Raw genomic sequence first — 6,317 nt, forward strand, 5'->3', positions numbered from 1 at the left:
AGCCGTAAGTTCGGCCACCACCATAATTCAAATGATTTTGATATTCGGCCCCTAATCGTAGCAGATTACTTGAATATTTTACTTTTAGTTTCGAGCAATTCATCTTCGTCTTCTATCCCGTCAAAAAGTGAAATCGGGAGATCGGTATTTACCAGAAATTGAAATGACACATTCGACACAGACATATTTGGGCATAAAATACATCTAGATTTTTAATTTCTGGCAATTGGGGATAAAAACTACAGTTTCTAGAAGCCCAAGAAATCATATCGGGAAATTGGTCTATATGGGGGGCTATATCAAAACATGGACCCATACACACCATATTCGGCACACTTCTTTGTGATCCAAAAACACGGTTTCCAGAAGCCCAATACCCCAAATAAAATCGGTTTATAAGGAGGCTATATTAAAATAATAAAATATAAATATAGCCCATCTTCTAACTTCGCCTGCCTTCAAACCGATAAGTGCTAAATTTCAAAATGATATAACGATTTGTGGAGGCTTTAGCGTGGTTACAACTGACAGACAGACGGAAATGCTTATATTATCTTAGAGTTTCTTTCTGATCTAGAATATATATATTTAAAATAGTTGGAAATGTGTTACAAACACTTTTACTATGCCACTGTCAAATCATCGATTTGCATTCAGTTGGCTGGGTTTATTTTGAGCGTGCTTCCTCTTCTTTTTCCATTCTTTTTGTTTTGTTATTGTTGGTTTTGTTATTTAAGCATTATTATTGTTTTTTTTTTTTTTTTTTTTAAATTCAAATCGATGATTTGACAGTGGCATAGGTAAAGAGATATGTTTGTTTCGAATTTATTTCGGCATAAGCCGGCTATCAATGTAAAACCTTTTTTCGGAGGGTTCAAGTGTGGTTTTTGTTGGGTTTAATAAACTGCCTGAATTTATTCTGATAATTGGTTGATAGTTTTGCTGCAAGTAGAGGATGCTGATGAGGAATGTGGTAATTCCGAAACGTGCGTCCATCCAACCATCTTGCAGTCTATAGGGCTTTGCCCAAATAAATTTGACAAACATTCTTTTCCTCTGTTGGTTAAGCTACACTTGTAGTTTAGTCAATGTATGGTTTTAAGCTGCAATAAAAAACAACAACAATGCTTAAAGAACAAAACCAAAAATAAAAAAACAAAACGAATGAAAATTTTATTTCGATAGAAAATTTTGTCAAAATTTTAGTTATATAGAAAATTTTGCCAAAATTTTAGTTATATAGAAAATTATGTCAAAATTTTAGTTCTATAGAATTTTTTTTTTAAATTTTATTTCTATAGAAATTTTATCAAAATTTTAAAATTTTCTATAGAACATTTTGTCAAAACTTCATTTCCATAGAAAATTTTGTCAAAATTTTAGAAAATTTTGTCTAAATTTAAGTTTTATAGAAATTTTTATCAAAATTTTATTTATTTAGAACATTTTGTCAAAATTTTAGTTTTATAGAAAATTTTGTCAAAATTGTTTTTCTATAGAAAATTTTGTTAAAATGTTAGTTACATAGAACATTTTATCAAAATTTTATTTCTATAAATTTTTTGTTTTAATTTTATTTCTATAGAAATTTTATCAAAATTTTAAAAATTTCTATAGAACACTTTGTTAAAACTTTATTTCCATAAAGTTTGTTAAAACTTTATTTCAAAATGTTAGTTCAATAGAAAATTTTTTCAAAATTTTAGTTCTAACGAAAATTTTACCAAAATTTTTTTTCCTTCGTTTTGTTTTGTTATTGTTGGTTTTTGTTCTTTAATCATTGTTGTTGTCTTTCTTGATTTCAGCTTAAACCAATACATTGACTAAACTACCAGTGTAGCTTAACCAACAGAGGAAAAAAATGTTTGTCAAATTTATTTGGGCAAAGCCCTATAGACGGCTATAGCCGTCTTATGCTGAAATAAATTCGTACAAACATCTCTCTTTTCCTTTGCCACCATCAAATCATCAATTTGAGTGAAGTTGGCTGGGTTTTATTTTGAGCGTGCTTCCTCTTCTTTCTTTCATTCGTTTTGTTTTGTTATTGTTGGTTTTAGTTCTTTAATCGTTGTTGTTGTCTTTCTTGAAAAATTATTTTCTATATAATATTTTGTCAAAATTTTATTTCTATAGAAAATTTTGTCAAAATCCAAAAAATGTTGTCAAAATTTTAGTTCTATAGAAATTTTTATCAAACTAGAAAATTTTGTCAAAACTTTATTTCAATAAAAAAATTTGTCAAAATTTTATTTCTATACAAAATTTATTTTTCAAATTTTACTTCTATAGAAAATTTGTTCAAATTTTATTTATATAAATTTTTTTTTTAAATGTTAGGAAATTTTGTCAAAATTTTATTTCTATAGAAAATTTTGTCAAAATTTTATTTCTCTAGAACATTTGTCAAAACTTTATTTCTACGGAAAATTTTGTCAAAATTTTAGTTCCATAGACAATTTTGTCAAAATGTTAGTTCCATAGAAAATTTTGTCAAAATTTTAGTTTTAAAGAAAATTTTATCAAAAATTTTATTTCTATAGAAAATTTCGTCAAAATTTTATTTCTATAGAAAATTTGTCAATAAAATATTTCTATAGAAAATTTTGTCAAAATCCATAGAATATTTTGTCAAAATTTTAGCTCTATAGAAAATGTTGTCAAAATGTTAGTTCTATAGAAATTTTTATCAAAATAGGAAATTTTGACAAACTTTATTTCCATAAAAAAATTTGTCAAAATTTTATTTCTATACAAAATTTATTTTTCAAATTTTATTTCTATAGAAAATTTATTTAAATTTTATTTCTATAAATTTGTTTTTTAAATTTTTTTTTATATGTTAGAAAATTTTGTCAAAATTTTATTTCTATAGAAAATTTCGTCAAAATTTTATTGCTATAGAACATTTTGTCAAAACTTTATTTCTAAGGAAAATTTTGCCAAAATTTTAGTTTTTTTTTTTTTTTTGTCAAAATGTTAGTTCTATAGAAAATTTTGTCAAAATTTTAGTTTTAAAGAAAATTTTATCAAAATTTTTTTTCTACAGAACATTTTGTCAAAACTTTATTTCTATAGAAAATTTCGCCAAAATTTTATTTCTATAGAAAATTTCGTCAAAATATTATTTCTATAGAAAATTTTGTCAAAATTTTATTTCTATAGAAAATTTTGTCAAAATCCATAGAATATTTTGTCAAAATTTTAGCTCTATAGAAAATTTTGTCAAAATTTTAGTTCTATAGAAATTTTTATCAAAATAGAAAATTTTGTCAAAACTTTATTTCCATAAAAAATTTTGTCAAAATTTTATTTCTATACAAAATTTATTTTCTTTTATTTTTTATTTCTATAGAAAATTTGTTCAAATTTTATTTCTATAATTTTTTTTCAATTTTTTTATAGAAAAATTTGTCAAAATTTTATTTCCATAGAAGATTTTGTCAAAATTTTATTTCTATAGAAAGTTTTGTCAAAATTTTATTTCTATAGACATTTTGTCAAAACTTTATTTCTAAGGAAAATTTTGTCAAAATTTTAGTTCTGTAGAAAATTTTATCAAAATTTTATGTATTTCTATAGAAAATTTTATCAAAATTTTATTTCTAGAGAAAATTTTGTAAAAATTTTAGTTCTATAGAAAATGTTGTCAAAATTTTAGTTCTATAGAAATTTTATCAAAAGTTTATTTCGATAGTAAATTTTTTCAAAATTTTATTTCTATTATAAAAAATTTCTATTGAAAATTTTGTTTTGTCAAAATTTTATTTCTATAGAAAATTTGAAGAGGAATATTCTGCAACATCCACTAAACCACCAGGAATTCTACCAATCTACCAAACAGTAAAAATTCTACAAATTTTGGTAGAATTTCTACCAACGGTGGAAGCCACCGTAGTGAAATGGTTAGCATACCCGCCTTGCATACACAGGGTCGTGGGTTCAAACCTAGTATCGACCAAACCCCAAAAAGTTTTTCAGCGGTGGAATTATTCAACCTCAGTAATGCTGGTGACATTTCTGAGTGTTTCAAAGCTTCTCTAAGTGGTTGTTGTTGTAACAATTTTTTATGTAATTTCATCCATTTTGTTCTATGGTTTTGTACTTCAACTGGTGTCCAGATCTAGGAACTCTGCGACAAGGATGGTGTGCATCCAGTGTGATCTGGTGGTGAGTCGGGTAGGTTTAGCTGGGCAAGCGAAAAAGTGACGAGTGTCATGTGGCCCTTGGTTACAGATGGGACACACGTCAGCTACGCTGCTATCAATCACTGATAGGTAGGAATTTAGGCGGCTGCACTTGCCAGATCTTAGTTGGGCCAAAACTACCCTGCTCTGCCGCGGACGTCTCTTGTAGCTGCTCACCGCTTTAGCTACAGTATCCTCATGAATCCTGTTCAGACCTGTCTGATATGCTGCCTGATCTAGAGGCTCACTTTTGTAATGCTGTATCTCGCGCTCTAAAAGATGAAGATCAACGATTACATTCCTGGGTGGTGGTTGCCTATCCACAAGATGGTCATTTGGATGGCTTCTGCGATAGCAGCCCAGGAGGTACTGCTTCGACAAAATATAATTGTGTCTACGCACTGGTATGATCTTGGTCTCAGCATAAAGGTGATCCAGGGGTGTGCTACGGAGACATCCCGCCGCAGTTCTGAGGGCAGCATTCTCTAACTGGGTTCACTGCAATGTGGAATGCCGTTCGGACTCGCCTATTAAAAGGAGGTCCCTTGTCGTTGAGCTTTACATAGAATCGGACAGTACTCAGTGATAAGAGAGAAGTACGTCACTGTGGTATCACAATGGACTGAATAGTATAATTGAGCCTGAAATATCGGGCTGCCACTATACCTAACCTAACCTATCCTAACTAAAGGGTGATTTGTTAAGAGCTTGATAACTTTTTTTTAAAAAAAAAACGCATAAAATTTGCAAAATCTCATCGGTTCTTTATTTGAAACGTTAGATTGGTCCATGACATTTACTTTTTGAAGATAATTTCATTTAAATGTTGACCGCGGCTGCGTCTTAGGTTGTCCATTCGGAAAGTCCAATTTTGGGCAACTTTTTCGAGCATTTCGGCCGGAATAGCCCGAATTTCTTCGGAAATGTTGTCTTCCAAAGCTGGAATAGTTGCTGGCTTATTTCTGTAGACGTTAGACTTGACGTAGCCCCACAAAAAATAGTCTAAAGGCGTCAAATCGCATGATCTTGGTGGCCAACTTACCGGTCCATTTCTTGAGATGAATTGTTCTCCGAAGTTTTCCCTCAAAATGGCCATAGAATCGCGAGCTGTGTGGCATGTAGCGCCATCTTGTTGAAACCACATGTCAACCAAGTTCAGTTCTTCCATTTTTGGCAACAAAAAGTTTGTTAGCATCGAACGATAGCGATCGCCATTCACCGTAACGTTGCGTCCAACAGCATCTTTGAAAAAATACGGTCCAATGATTCCACCAGCGTACAAACCACACCAAACAGTGAAGTTTTCGGGATGCATGGGCAGTTCTTGAACGGCTTCTGGTTGCTCTTCACTCCAAATGCGGCAATTTACGTAGCCATTCAACCAGAAATGAGCCTCATCGCTGAACAAAATTTGTCGATAAAAAAGCGGATTTTCTGCCAACTTTTCTAGGGCCCATTCACTGAAAATTCGACGTTGTGGCAGATCGTAAGTCTATTCATGATGAAATGTCAAAGCATACTGAGCATCTTTCTCTTTGACACCATGTCTGAAATCCCACGTGATCTGTCAAATACTAATGCATGAAAATCCTAACCTCAAAAGAATCACCCTTTATAACAACCATGGTTATAAAGGGAGTGCCAATCTATGTTGGTGGGTATAAAAACTGCATCAGCACTTGAAAGGGTTGGATGAATGATAGTTCGTATTCAACGAAATCCACGCTGCAGTGGCAATCAAATGGGAAACGATGTGAAAATATCGATCTGAAAATAAAGGCTTACAAGTCCCAAACGAGTTGTTTCGTTTGCACAAATTCCGAAAATCATGAATTTTTGCCAACTTATTTTGGAAAGTCCAAAAGTATTGAGCTTCAAACCATTTATATTCCATATGTTTTAAATTGTTTGGCGTCGAACTCCTACCAAATCGAGCTTAAAAACTAGCTAATTAACTAGTGTCTATTTTCGTATTCAGCAGACGATTTGCTGTTTTAACAGATTTTTCGGCTGTGTACCCTCACAAATTCCTTTGAGTGTAGAAAATTTTAATTTCAATGTAAAGACGACCACAAAGGCAAAAGGGTTGCCATTGTGCCGAAAATTTAGTAATTAAAACAATTGTATACGATA

This window comes from Haematobia irritans, chromosome 5 (assembly GCF_050003625.1).
Source record: "Haematobia irritans isolate KBUSLIRL chromosome 5, ASM5000362v1, whole genome shotgun sequence".
In the NCBI taxonomy this organism is placed as follows: Eukaryota; Metazoa; Arthropoda; class Insecta; order Diptera; family Muscidae; genus Haematobia; species Haematobia irritans.